The sequence below is a fragment of the Struthio camelus genome, chromosome 7 (genome assembly GCF_040807025.1).
Source record: "Struthio camelus isolate bStrCam1 chromosome 7, bStrCam1.hap1, whole genome shotgun sequence".
NCBI lineage: Eukaryota > Metazoa > Chordata > Aves > Struthioniformes > Struthionidae > Struthio > Struthio camelus.
This window is the reverse complement of record NC_090948.1, coordinates 30,799,727-30,814,428: the sequence shown is the minus strand read 5'-3', so window position 1 is coordinate 30,814,428 and position 14,702 is coordinate 30,799,727. Positions and strand designations below refer to the sequence as shown.

The window sequence follows — 14,702 nt, the reverse complement described above, 5'->3', positions numbered from 1 at the left end:
ACAACATTAAGGTTGTAAATTGCACATGGAAAGCTAAAGGTGTAAGTTAGTTTGCTAAAGCAGCAGGGACTGAGCCGATTTGGAAATCTTGTCTTTTTTTCATATTACTTCTGCTGAGAAAAGAGTAATCATAAAGGAGCCAGATTTCCTTCCTGCCTTTAAAGCCTTGAATTTTTCTTGTTTACAGCCTTCAAGAGTGCTATCCTATGAAACACTTCCAAAGACATAATAGTTAACAGCAGGTAACAGGACTCTGTTTTCTTCCTCCTGGCATTGTCTTCTCATACTTGCTCTACTACCAGCAAAAGATTTACATACCAATGCCTTAGCACTATGGGAAGAAGTAATCCCCATGAACAGCAGCACCTTAAATACAGTGGTGAAGTTTCTCATTATTGCCGCTACTACCATTCTTAAGCAGCTAAACAGTTTACTCTGAAAAAGTACTCCTGTTTCATCTTGCTCCCCTTAAGAAGGGAAAGGGAAGCCAGGAAGAATCTTAACTCTCATCCCATCAGAAGAGGAGGTTTAACAAGCCCTCTATTTCACTATCCTCTCTTCTCAGAGAAGCACTAATTTCATGCATTCACAACTCAGTTTTGACGAGTTAAATTCCTTAAGTTAGGTCTGGCACAGCATCATTACAGGAATGTCAATAACTACTTCCAGGTTGCAGAAGACTATTACAAGAGAAAGCAGGCTACGAAGCATAATGCGAAACACACAGCATCCTAAATACCACATTATGAAAATGAACTCAATGTAGAATAGTGCATTCTAAAGTCTGTAGTCTTATTAGGTTACCTGGAAAAAAAGTAATCATGCAGCCCCTGGGATCAGCATTCCACTCTTTAAAGATTAAATCACAAATTTTGAAACTGCATATGCTGATATTACACTTTATTCCATTTCTTTGAAGTAAGTCTATTTGCAAGAATCCCTATGATATCCAACGACTGGGACACTGACAGTCATACAATGCTCAAAGATTTGCAAGTTTTCCAGAATCAACTGGTTGTTATTCTTTCTGCATTTCCAGGGTCTTATGTATATTCAACTATGGAAATGTTTCTGTTCCTTACAAAAGGGTTCATTGATTCTCTAAGCACAATGGAATAGACCAACATGCTAATTGAAAATGCCTTTTAATTTGTTTTTATATTAGCATTCTGTTTTGGTTCCTTGTTGCAAAGGATGAGTACCTCTTTCTAAAGAGGGGAAACATTCACATTTACAGCAGTGACCTAATTCTGTACATTCTTGCTTCACGCTAGACTCTGTGGACATTCCTCATTTTAACATGTTCCATTCCAGACATGTCCTTCTCATTCAGCATTCCCTAGAGATGGTCATACTTTAGCTGCTTATGAAATTCCAGCTGATTTTCATAGTTATTTTATTGTTTGTAATTCTACCCAGATGCCACAGACACTGTCTTAAATCCCTCCACACACACATACCTCTCTCTCCTTGGCAAGTTATACACTGAAAACATAAGGGCCAGTACCATCCCTTGAATATTTCATCTTACTCTGTTTTCAGTGACACTCTATTCTTCCAGACTGTTTGTGAACACTAGAGAAACACTGGGCCACCACAGCTGTTTTCTCATTTGCTGAAACTAAGATAGACAAAGAAAGCTTGTGGTCTGTGCTGCCAGGGGCTACCTTTGTATAACTCTAGAATGAAAAACCTCAAGCCACACCTTAAGTGCGCAGAGAGGCATACTCTCTGCTCGCACAGCTTAGTCCACCAAGGCAAAGCCTCAGAAGGGGCATGCAGAGAAAGCTGTTTAATGCTGTATTACAGTTCTACTAGATCAGTACCGAAGCCAAAGCTTTGTGCTGCTGGGAAGGTAACAGAAAGGGAAAAAATAATGAAGAGAAAAATATCCAAATTGGCAATCGGAGGCTCTCACTTCTCCACAGAAAACTAAGTGTTAGTCACATCTTCATTGGACTATAACTGTAAACAGCATGTTACCATCACAGTTCCACAATCTGATTTATTTTCAGCTACAGCTCCATTCTAGGCCCCCATCACAGCCACACATACACACAGACGCTACAGGACAGCGGAGAAGTTGAAAACCACCAAATTATCAAAAGCAAATTAATAAAACCAGAGGAATTCAGAAGTTGTCTTAATATACATCACAATCAGCGCTCACATAAGTCACAGTTATATCAGAGACAAGCAGATGTTTCAGAATTTAGTAGTAGTTCGCAAACAGAACAGGACAGTTTCTACAGAAAATTTTTTCCAGCACATCGCAGATCTAAACCAGAAGTCCAAGAGTTAGAAGAAGTTCTCTTCCCTGGGAGAATCTGTAGGGAGAATCATCTCCATGTCAGATCTAACTCAAGCCCAAAACCTTCTGTGCTCTTTCATCCTTATGAACGTATCTTAACTGCTAAATATGCAAGAGTAACATGTACGCCTTCAGCTCCTGCCCATTAGTCATGCTGCAGACTAAGCCGCAGCAGATACCTAGTCTTCCACGTTACTGTAGCCAGCCTCAGCCGTCAGCTCACGGCCTGGGATAGCGTCGAGCCATCAGTTAACACTGCTCATACTCATTCACTTTTTTCTTGGTGTTCCTCTGCTTTCTTCGTTATAAGCCTCCACCGATGAGCACAGAGATCGCCGGCAAGGAGGCGGGTAGGTGCTGCACACCAGCCTCTGAAGAGGATGTTACTTCATTTTTAGTAAAGGATCTGGAAAAACCCACACAGAGAAGGAAAATTACTGAATACATTACAAAAAGCCTGTAATTAAGCATCAAGTGCCAGAGCTTATCTGAAACAGGTAACTTCTGACATACGTCTAGTTCTTTCATGGGGGGGGAGGGGGGAATCAGATGTTTAGCAGAAGAATTGTATTAAAAAATGTAGTTCAAACATGGGAATCAGTAGAAAAATGTATTACTTCAGTGATGTGTAACAATGATTACAGGATTTACTGCTCACAAAAGAGACAGGCTTAAGGAAAATATTTTCATATGCAGTCCCTTCGCAAACTGTCTATTCTACAAAAGCAGCATTATGGTCTTGCCAGCAGAAACACTGATCTTCAAAAATTAAGGCTAATCTTCCACAAGTCTCTACTTTCACATTAGAGACTAATACACTGCGCAAATACACGGGATTTTGTAACTTCTCTTGTTACGCACAGCTCCCTCTCAATGCTAGACCTCGTAGCTTTATCGATAAGCAATTCTGCATGTTTCCACTTCTAGACAAGGCTCGGAGCCTGCACATTAGTTGCATGCTTCCAGCAGACCCAACCAAAGCAGGTAGCCAGCAGCAGGGTTGCATCGTTGCAGGGTTCAGTCTACCTACATCTATCCTATGAAAGGCACCCAAGCAGCTCTTGCTCTTTACTCACTTCCAAACCCTCTCCTGAATTTCAGCCTCAATTTCAGAGGTTTCCTGGTGTGTATTTTTACAGTGGGCTCAAGTCAATACAAAGCAACATGCCTGTGTGAGGGAGCCATCCTACCCTTCCCATCACATCCCCCATCCAGTGGGCTGGCACTGCTGGTTCTCACAACCAGCAGATAAACTAGCAAGACAGTCTGACAGCACAGGAAGTGATAGGGTTTTTAGAGAGTCAACTTTCAGCACTACAGTTAAAGTAGCAGAGAAAGCAAGTGCAAGATAATATCCAACACCACCGAAATGGTGATACTTTTGCCACAACAATCCCTCGAAAACCAGTCATGTCCACACTATCATCTTCAAATGAAGAAGATGTCAAATGCATTGGAATAGTTTACATCCAATAGTTACACAATCTACTCTGAAATTACAAGCAAAAAGCCGGGGTCTTTTTACTTAAGTGGTATTATCTTCCATGGCTGACAGAAGCAAGCAAATTATCATCTGTCCTGGCATTTGTTGTTCCGGCACAAAACAGCATCCCTACATACTAAAACAGGCAAATGATAGAGCAGTGTTATTCACGGGGTTTACTTTCTACCTAATCCAAGGCAAGAAATGAACATAATAGGAGACCTACTTCAGTTTTCACTGAAGCCAGAGCACACCTGTTCATTTAGGACCTGCTGGATTGAATGTGAAATACAGAGAGCTACACCTTAACTAAGCTATTAATTATCCTTATTTTAGATAAGGTATGGAAATAAAAGTCAACTCAGCTGTTTTGCTATTTTTAAGACGACCAACATCTGCTTGGCAAGAAAGAAGCTGAGTAAAAAAGTCTTTGGTAAGACCAGTTGAAAAGTTTGGTTTCTTTCATTTTTAATTATTGAATAGGTAACCTGAAAGATTGACTAGCTTCAGTTGCTATAACACAAATCAGTTTTCTATTTTACATACACTTTCCTATAGTTACATTATTTAGCCTGTGGGTTTTTACATCGTTGTAGCCTCTACCCTCATTTTAAATCTGGCATAAAAACAAACCCCAGACTTGGAAAAGCAAGTCATTTTCCCACTACTGTAAGGGAGTTAATGGAACAGCAGTATCACACTGCTAAAATTATTTTGCCTACCAGCTGCCTACCTTACAGGCTGTTAAAGTTTAGCCTACAAATGGTAGCAAAAGTTCCAGTTACTACCTTAGCACCTCTATCAGAAAGAAGCACTTTCTCTCGGTAAACTTACCATCTCCTAGGCAGTAAGTTATCTTTAACATAAGCATTAAATATGGTAAAAGTAGGTCAAGTTTTTGCCCTGTCATATGGTTTGCAATAACGTTATTAACCACACGCTTTCCATGAAGCGCCACGTAAATTACGGTGTGGGTAACTACGATGGCAGCAGACTGCTTTATTCCAGGTCCAGCGGCACATCTCCTCAGCAACCTTACTCAACCGAGAGCGCTTATGTGCGTCCACGGAGGGTTGCCTCTCAGAAGTGAGCCACTTCAAAGCAGGATTTGAACACTTCAAGAGCAGCTACGTATCATGGGGCAGGGCAAGGCTGAAGGGTGTCTGTCTTCATTCAGAAGAAATGCTGACTAAGGAAGAAAGGACCTTTATGCTCATTCCAACATGACAGCGCAATAGCTGTGCAAGAAGCATAAATAAGAAATTAACCAAACATCCTAAGTTTTAATTCTATAGCATTACTTTTTTTTTTTTTGAATACTTTTGTGCAGGAAAACATGGTCTATTTTCAAAGGATAGGGGGGAAAAAAAAACAACTGCACCCAACCTGCACCACCTCACAGTGAACAAGGAAAGGTAAAATGCTCTCTGGATATGCAGAGTGATACGTCTAAAAAGGCCACAGCTAAATATTTCCCACCCCCATACAGGGGGGATGCTACAGCCAATGCAATGTAACTGTCAAAGACGAGTGATCCTAACTCAAGGGTATAGTATTTGCACAGCATGTTTCACCTACACTTTTACTCATGCCATTTCCTACCAATACAAGGAAATAAACAAAAACCCATGCACCCACACAACAAAGTCTCTCAGTGGCGAGAATGGTAGTAGGCAAAAACAGAGCTGAAGATGGTGCGTTTCTGTGAATTACTCCACCTAAACGTACCACAGCTACGTTCTCAGATTTAAGTGTTCTCTTGTTTTCTCATATCCCTTCCAATTATAATTTAGTTCTCTATGTATGGAGATCTAGACCCTGTAGTTACTGCAGCCTGCCCACAGCAAAAATATATATTACAACATATATAAGATCTTATGCTATATTTAAAGCATAGTTAGCATCCAAATTCCTACACAAAGTCAGAGGAACGCTTCCCATTGTGGGAGGTAAGGAAAGGGAGCGTACATTCAACAGTTTCCTTACACTCATGAAACACAGCTAAATTCTGTAGAACAAAGAATTGCCTTTGAAGCTCACAAAGATACCTGAAAGTGAAGTAGTTATTGCATATGGCTTTTTTTTTACCCCATTAAAAACACACATATGGAAAAGAATAGTCCTTGGCCAGGGTGCTACTTCTAACAGTTTCACAGCTAACTGGCCAGCATTAAAAAAAAAGTTAGTGACACTTAATCTGGTGGAGCAGCTGGATTTTTTTTTTTCCCCCCTCCATAATTTGTCTATGGTAGGAAACACTTTTTTCATGGAGGCACAAATCCAGACTATTATGTTTCTGTAGCAGTTAAAATGAAAGCAGTGAGAAGTTAGGTTCTCAAACACTGATGAATCTCTTTAAAAAAAAGCTTTGAGGCACCTATTAATAACAATCTTAAAAGCATAAGTGTATCAAGGCAATTGAGTTAAATTCCATAAAAAGCAGTTTCATTAGACAACTATGCACTAAGTATTACCACAGCAATGTTCTCCTTAAAGTTATGGTTTACTGCCAAATTTTGTGTGGCACACTGGCCCATGTAATATTTGCATAGAAATCTTTTTATTGCAAGTTGGAAGGGCAATAAAACAGCTGAAGTCATCCACTGGAAGACATTTCTGTTCATTCTGTCCAAATGGTAGTTTGGCTTGAGAGCTACAAAACATCCAAAGCCAGTTAAAAATACAATTTGATATAAAAATTCCAAGAAAAATATTGCCTTAAAAAACCAATCATTTTAGAGGTGGCTTTTTGTTTGTTTTTAAATGAATGGAAACAGTTAATTTAAGTTCACGTGTGCTATACAGCAATGTGATCACTGAGCTATTCCTCAGTCCATAAATCTAGGACAGAAGGGGGAACACAACCTACAAATTTTTTTAGAGTAGCTAACAGCTACAGTAGCAGTTTAAGCTCTGCTTTCAGCACAACAAATCAGCCATGAGTATATGCCACCAGAAATGACAGCTAGCGGCCAAGTGATTGAGAAACATCTGGTGTGTTCCAGAAGTACCATGAGATGCATTTATTTCACCTCTATCTTTTCAGTTTTTTCATTATAACTGAGCAAAAAGTTACTCTTAAAGGATTAGCAACACCAGACTTCCTCTGAAGCAGAGGAGCTAGCAGTTTGCCAAAACTATCTTGATAGTTTTTTCCCCAAAGCAAGACAACATTTTAAGAAGTGCTACTATAATAAACAAACACTAAACAACACTGGACATGACCCCTCACCATCTCTTTGCTCTACTCTGTAAGTCTCTGAAGCTGGTCTTTGGGACCCCGGGACCACCCTTCCCTCCTCTGCTCTTCAAGGACCACCACTTGGAGGGGAGAGAAGCCTGGAGTTTCCGTAACATCCCCCCACCCCGTGATAGGTTTTGCTGGTCTCTTGTGCCATTCTTTCACAGCCACATTTTTGCTAGCCTAGCTTCACAACAGGGAAAGATAAATGGTTACTGCAGACACTTATTATGAACTGTTTATTCAAGAGACTTAATTGACATAGGGTACCGGTAAAAGCTTTGTTACGCTATTTCAACGCCGTTTTAAATTTGTTACCTCCTCTCGTCCCTTCAGACCCTCAGCTTAAATCTGCCACTTTTCCACCTCTTTCATCCACCCAGGTAAAGCTCCAATAGAAACCCAGGAACTTAACACAAATAAGAAGCTACTTTGAAAGGTTTGATGGGAGGGTGGGGGGAAGAGGGAATAAAAAAATCTTACTGAATTGTGTCTGAAATCTGAAGAAAAAATACTCAGAGAAACAGGGCTTAATAGCAGAATCCAATGCAGTATTTTGGATGCTAGAACTCAGCTACAGGGCACACGGGGGGAAAAGGACTGCCCTGCACAGGCTTACTGCCAAAGCACTGCTTCCAGACTAGGCCGAGAACACCAGCATACGTCTATGCTAGACACCATCCATGCCAGCCTCTGGCTTACCTCTCCCAACTGCAACTGAAACTTTCTCTTGTAGTTTGTAAAATCAAAGTCTTTTCTTCAGAAGACCTCTACCAAAAGAGGAGCTATACCAAAAGCTCCCAGATCACAGGAAAGACGGACTGAACCACCATCACTTAGAAGTCTTAATTTCCACGCTAACAGAGCACCAGCATCAGAAAGTGCTGAAAGCCATATGCTGCCCACAGGTCTGACTAGCAGCAACAGTGCTGTCAAGTATCTCATTTTCGACATTACTGCTTGGGGAAGCCTTTAAGAAACAGCAGAAGTGCTACCAGACCTCATCTGAAAGCTATCGCCCAAAACGTTCTCTCAGGAGAGCTTTAATTTTGTAGAAATTGATGACTTGGCCCTCAGCATAACTCCACAGACCCTAAACTACACTCAAGATTAGCACTTTGCATTTTCAGCATGTACTTCAAAACATAAGCTAGTTTACCTCATTTTCTCAGCTGTGCTTTAACACAGCAGCGTCCTGAGCAGGCTTCAGTTGCTCCCTGCGAATTGCTGCTGAACACTCTCCCTTGCAACAGCAAGAAAATTCAACCCAGAAGAATTGTTCCAGTATTATTTCTACTGTTTCTCCAGAGAAAACAAACAGATGCAAACTCCAAACACGCACACTTCAGCGGAAGAAAACTTACCTTTGGTAAGAGAAAGATACCCTCACAGACCATATGGTATGCTATCTTGTTACAGTTAACTATCACATATTAAATACAAAAAAAAAAACCCACACACCAAGTTTCAAATATCTACAGACAACAATTATCTGCAGCATATCTTCACAACAGCACCTCAGCCATCAGTTTTAAACTTGCATGACTTCTGCAGCTAGATACCTGCAAGCTAGAAGTTGTCCTTCGCTGTCTTTCTCCTGCAACCAGCATCTGGAAAATTATTAGGGCCATTTTTCCTAGCAAGATGAGCTGGGGCTTGTCACCCTAATGTGTTACTACAAAGCTAGCACAGCTTCATATACAGACTTCTTGAGAGTTTAGGTGTTTTATAGTTTAGATCTTTTTTGAAAATGCTGACCTACTGTCTTGGCAAAAAGCATGATTAATACTACAGGCATATTAAGCTCCTTTTTTGATCATTTGTCTCCAAAGTCAAGAACAAGAGGCAGATGTGTATACAGAGATAAAAAAACCTGACTGTTTAGCAGCCTTACCAGGAAATACTTAACACGTGCAAGTATTGTATTTCTAAGTTTAGTCCTAACTCTTGTGTCGTATTATTTTACCTTTGAACACACGAGAATCTTGAGTCATACTCAAAGAAAGGACTCCGACAGCCACTAGATATGTGGCAGGATCCGTCTCCAGAGTATTTGTTAGCTGTGGGAGAATTTCACTTCTGTTCTACAACTGGAATATCAGTTTCATTTAAAAAATTATCTGCAGTAAACTAGAGAAAGAAGAGCAAAATTAAGTTCCCATTTTCAGGAGAACAAGTTCCAAGTTTCCCTGCGTCTGCCCTTCCAGCCCTTTTCCAGCTTTACTCCAGCAATCTTTACGCTACTGAAGAATACTATACTGCTTCAGTTGTGCACACGTTTTCTTCAGTCGCCTCTATGTACTTGCATTCAAACTTTCAAAAATAAATTATGCTCACCCCTCTATCTATTGCAATAATGAATTAATTGATAGTTTACATCATTTCTTGCCATAATTTGAGAAATTACTGGGAATATTCATTTTAGGCACCAGAAGGGCATTCACACTAGCCCTTGGCTACTGCTTCAGAGTTTCTAGACAGCTTCCTTAAATGAAATTCCTACCAAAAACCACTATACCATAGAGGAAATTGTTTCCCCTTCCACAAGCTAGAGTACTGCTTAATAAGGAGGTAGAAGGGGAAAGAAAAACACATAGGCATACCCTTTCTATCACTCACCCACAGAGCAGCCAGCAACATCCTCAAAGACATCTATCGAGGAGCCATTCTCAATAGACAGTGCAGCTCCTGGAAACATGTAGGTATCAGCAGAGAGGGCAGAAGACGTCAAGACAAAGACTCCATCAGACTTACAGTGAGGATTAAAAGAAGTGATTAGAACAAAGGCGGCACTTGTACCATGGTAGAAGTTAGTGCGGAAACAGGCCTATCACGATAGTTATTTTTGATTACAGCAGGAGATGATTGAGAACGGCAGGAAATGGTTAGATAAAAAAACATGCGCAAGATTTCCTCACATGATGCCCCCTCACCTATCTAAAGGCTTATTCGGATACTTTGGGCTTAGTTTGGAGTTTGGAAACGCCGATGCTCCATATACGCACTTTCCAGCTCTCAGATTTGCACTCTAGCACGTTTGCAGGGGCTTGCCAATTCCATCAATAAACTGACAAGGGAGTTCTAGAGCGCTTGGTTTGCATTTGTAAGAGGGATAAACCTTTTTTAAAAACTGTTTAGGCAGAACATACTTTCTTCCCTCCACAATTTAATTTGAAATAACTGTCGAGTAAGTATCTCTTACCAGTCTTACAATATACAAAATTGAAACACTGGACAAAATAGAGCCAACGCAACAAGAGTACAGGCTTCTCATACCTATTTCAACAGGCCTTATTTTTGCTTCAGTAAAATCTGGGAGAATTAGGAAAATAAGTTCGTTTTTCCTTCCCTTTGAGCCTTTATTCTTCAATACTGTCCAGTATGTAATATGTCAACAGTGCCAGTGACTACATATACCTTTCAGTGATTATCTAGTTATTCCTACCATTTCTTGAACCATTTCTCAGCTAGCAGTGTCCATCAGCACGACCTACTTAGATTAGGCATATAACAACTGCCAGATGCCCAAGAAATATTAAGCTGTCTATTCTGTCTGCCTACATTTTTAGGTATAGGCAGTCCTACCATAAAGATTTTTAAATAGGGTTAAATTAAAGCAGAAGCTAGATGAAGCCCCAAAAGTCCATACTCCATATCCTGTTGCACTCCTTTCGCACCAAGGGACACTGGTGACAAGGAAGTTAACAAGTGGCTATACTGTTCCCACCTTCGGGAATGTTTTCTTTCAGAAGTAGTACAGAAAAAAGAAATTAAGAGTATTAAAATAAGCTTACACTTTCAGACTTCTCTAATAATCAATACTATAATGGAGTGATGGGCTTTACTATCATTCAAAACGAAACTGTTTTGGCAGATGTAAGCAGTGTCCTTTTGCAAGTTCTTCTGCAGTTATAAGATGTGGCTATAATTCAGAAGTAACATTATATTCCCATTCCCCTACACAAACATTACATTCCTCTAGGAACATCTTGTTATTTACGACCTCATTTCCCCATATGCAGCACCAAGCTTGCGAGATGATAATTACTTGCATAGATAAAGCACAAAACCTTTTTTTATGAAAACCATTATGCTCCTGAAACATTCTCTCTGTAGTTGCCCTTTGGGAACTTTTTTCATTCTTTTTTCTTTTAAAATATAAAAGATGTAGTGTGCTTGGAACCCCTGTCTACGTTTACTATTTTATTTCTCCAGCAGCAAGACTATTATGGTGTCTTCCCATATTTTTATTACAGGGGGCTAGTCCTTTAAGAGGAGAAAAACAGATGAGCTAAGTGAAAGCTGAGCATATTATCAGTTCCAGTTGCCATCCAAATCCCAATCCAAAGCCCAAATATCCCTCTACCTCCGTGGCCCTGCTTCAGCATTATTTAAAAAGAAAATACTGCAAGTCATGAAGCTTGCTTCATCATGACAGAAACTGTTTCAAAGTTAAGAAAAAGTTGTGCAACGTGTTTTCTTCAGTGAAAAACCTGGCCTCATGTTTCCCATGCCCACTCACCCAAGGTGTTTTTTTTTAATTCAGGTCATTTTGGTGATTCGATTTGCAGAGTGGCCCACACAACAGTTCTAACGATTAAGAAAGCAGCAGACTGTGATGCAAGGGTAGGAACTGTTATGCCAGATATGTCTGTGGGTTTTCTTGGCAACAGACCACAGCTACTTATCACTTAGCTATGCCCTCAGATGATATTTCTTGCTTACTTCAGAAGACCCATATCCTGAGGCTGGAACTTGAAAACAAAGAATTTAAATTCAAGAATAACTTGGTGCAGCTTCTACCATGATGAAGCAGTCTTAACAACAGGTTTGGGGTTTTCTATTTGTTCATTTGTTTGGGAAATTTTTTAACCCTAAGGAAAAGGCTGAAGCAAAGTAATGGGATCAAGAAGAGAAGGGAAAAACTATTCAAACTCAACAGGTCTTAACTGCACTGAAGCCTGCGTACATTTCATTCAGGAACGCAAAAGTCAAACAATTCCTATTTATGCCATACAGTCCTGTACTTCAAGCTCACTATGTTCTTAACTCCTCAGGATGTTGCTGCCTTAGGACAGTGGTATTGGAGCAACGCTTGTGGGTCTCCTGATACTTGTGATGAAGACTGACTGGCAAGAGTCTCCCATAAAGCCTCAGGGTCTAAACGAGGCCCACAGCTAACACCCTGTCAGCAAAATGCATCTACCTCCACTGACAGCTACTGGGAATGTTTCCAAATTGCTGTCTTTGAGAGTGTTTGAGGAATCACTATCTAACTAATAAATAAAGGGAAGCCAGAAGTTTCCTTCAAACATACCGAAGCAGAATAGGAACTTTCAGCTAAGGCAAGTTGGAAAGGAAGAAACTGTCTTACTCATGGGCCTTAGCATCTACCATGTTTAAGAAAAAGAGGGGGGGGGGAAGAATTTTTACTGTTTGATCTCAGTTTGTGGGATATTTACTCTATATTAAGGCAGCAACTTTTTTGGACCTCTAAGTTCCGCATCATAGCGAAACAACTTATCAAACATCTACAATCTTAGAAGAAAGAGATCAATGTCTAAATTTCCACCCAGAGGGACTTGCAAGAAAAAAAACACACAAAAACCAAAATTACATAACCACAGATTAAAATAAGCATTAAGTAGATCTAGATAATGTTTCACTGAAAATAACTATTATTAAGTTTAAGTTTTTTATGCTCAGCTTTAAGAATTTTATCTTGCAATTGCAAATAGGAATCCCCATTTCTGCATTAGTACTCCTCTGATAAATGAGTTAATTTCAGCATTAACAGAGTATGACACAGCAATGACAGAATTTTAACTTTACGTTGTTCAACAATGCCAGACGTTTCCAACTTTCACAATTACAACAGCATTGAATTTACTAAGCAAGAACCTAGCTGACAAAAACCATGCCGTATAAATCATCTAAGCAAATCTAAATAATATTCCATGGAAAACAAGTAGATGCCCTCTCTCTTATCACTTTCTTCTACTTGGGGGGGGGGGGGTGGCAAGAAAAAGGGGAGCAATTTAGGTTTCTTGCAGTTTTTGAGCATTAAGTCAAAAGCCAAACCCCAGACTGCCTCTACGCTAAGGCAAAACAATGCCATTATGACCACTCCAGTCTTGCACTATCAATTATGCCCAGTCACAATGAGATAAGAGAAATCTGTAATGACGCTTTCTGCGGAGATATTTAACCTCATTGTTTTCAATACTATCTCCAGACACCTTCACCTCCAAAAACGCATTCTTCAGCATATTAAATGCTAGTCAATGGAAACACAACTGTGAGGAGGAAGAGCCACAAACTTTATTGTTCAGATAATGCTAAGATTAAAACCAAAGGATGTTTTTAAGGCCTCGACATCAGAAAGATTTGAAAAAGTCTAGACCGCAAAGATCCAACCCGCTTATCTTCCGAGTGACATAGCTACCATTTGTAGAGCAGACGGGACACAACCAGCCCAGACTTTAAATACGGCTACTGGTGCATCGCTTGTTTTTACCAAGGTGCTGATTTGTAACACTGGGTTTTAACTGGCTTAAGTCCCCTTTAAGGGCACAAAACACGAATTTCAAGCGCCCACACGCACACAGCGAAACCGGACACGGCACAACCCCGGCAATAAGGCCGAAAGGGGGTCTGAACTGATTCCGCGTTTAGCGAAGCGCAGTTTGGAAGCCAAACTTTCGGGAAAGACATGTGGCTGCGGAGGGAGCGGTGGCTGCCCGCCGCCTCCCCGCCCGAGGCGGAGGGCGGCCGGGCCCTGCGCGGGGCGCGGCGGCTGCCCGGGCCCCGGCGCCCCTCGGCAGCGCCCGTGCCTGGACCGGGGAGCGGCTTCACCGCGCCCAGATTTCGCTTTCGGGAAGGCGGACGTTTCGAGGGCGTTACTGCGTGCCTTTCCTCTCGGGTGCCCCGTTTCCCCCCCGCGCTGCCCGAGGGGCCTCCTGGCCGCCGGGGCCGGGGAGCTCCCGCCGCGCCGCGCAGCGCGGGGATGGCGCGGGGGCCCGGCCGCGGGCGGCGGCGGCAGAAAGCGGAGCCGGGCGGGGAGAGCAGCGCACCCCGGGACCTGCGGGGACCCGCGGCGGCGGCGGCGGGGGGGGGGTAGGGAGGGAAGCGGCGCGGGGGACCGCGGAGAGGCGTCGTGGTCCGTACTCACCCGGCGGGATGGGGCGGGGGCTCCGGCGCCGCCGCCCCCGGAGCCGCGGAGCAGCGGCCCCACTTCCTGTGCGCTAGGAAATGAGCGGGCGGGGCGGGGCGGCCGCGGCACTTAAAGGGGCCGGCGCCGGCGCCGGCCTCGCCCGTCCTCCGCCGACGGCCGGGGGGCGCCCGCCCCTCCGCCCCGGGGGCGGGGCCGCTGCCTGTCAGCGGGAGCGGCGCCCCCCGCCCCCTGCCCGGGCCGCCGCCGCCGCCGCCGCCGCCGCCGGGCGGAGAGGGGGGTCGGTGGCTGGGAACTGCTAGGAGGCCTCCGCCTGCGGCGAGCGGGGAGGGAACCTGGGCTGTGGCCGCGGGACGGCCCGGCCCGGCGCCGCTCTGTCAGCCGAGGGGCCGCGGCGCGGCCGTTAGCGCGCGGCCGTTAGCGCGCGGCCGTTAGCGCGCGGCCGTTAGCGCGCGGCCGTTAGCGCGCGGCCGTTAGCGCGCGGCCGTTAGCGCGC

At 42.9% G+C, this 14,702-nt stretch overlaps 1 protein-coding gene across 4 annotated transcripts in view; it reads right to left on the bottom strand.

Annotated features, from left to right (window-relative positions):
• The window catches only part of CSGALNACT2 (chondroitin sulfate N-acetylgalactosaminyltransferase 2), a 34,174-nt gene extending 19,855 nt beyond the window's left edge, over positions 1 to 14,319 (bottom strand). Inside the window, exons 1-2 of one of the 4 annotated variants that reach the window (XM_068950587.1) lie at positions 14,207 to 14,292; positions 2,491 to 2,717 (exon numbers count right to left, since the gene is read on the bottom strand). The gene's annotated coding sequence lies outside the window, so the exon portion shown is untranslated. Of the gene's footprint in view, positions 1 to 2,490; positions 2,718 to 14,206 lie in introns of all 4 variants that reach the window. The other 3 variants (XM_068950588.1, XM_068950586.1, XM_068950585.1) reach the window with 3 other exon arrangements.
• Between the last annotated feature and the right edge of the window lie 383 nt (positions 14,320 to 14,702).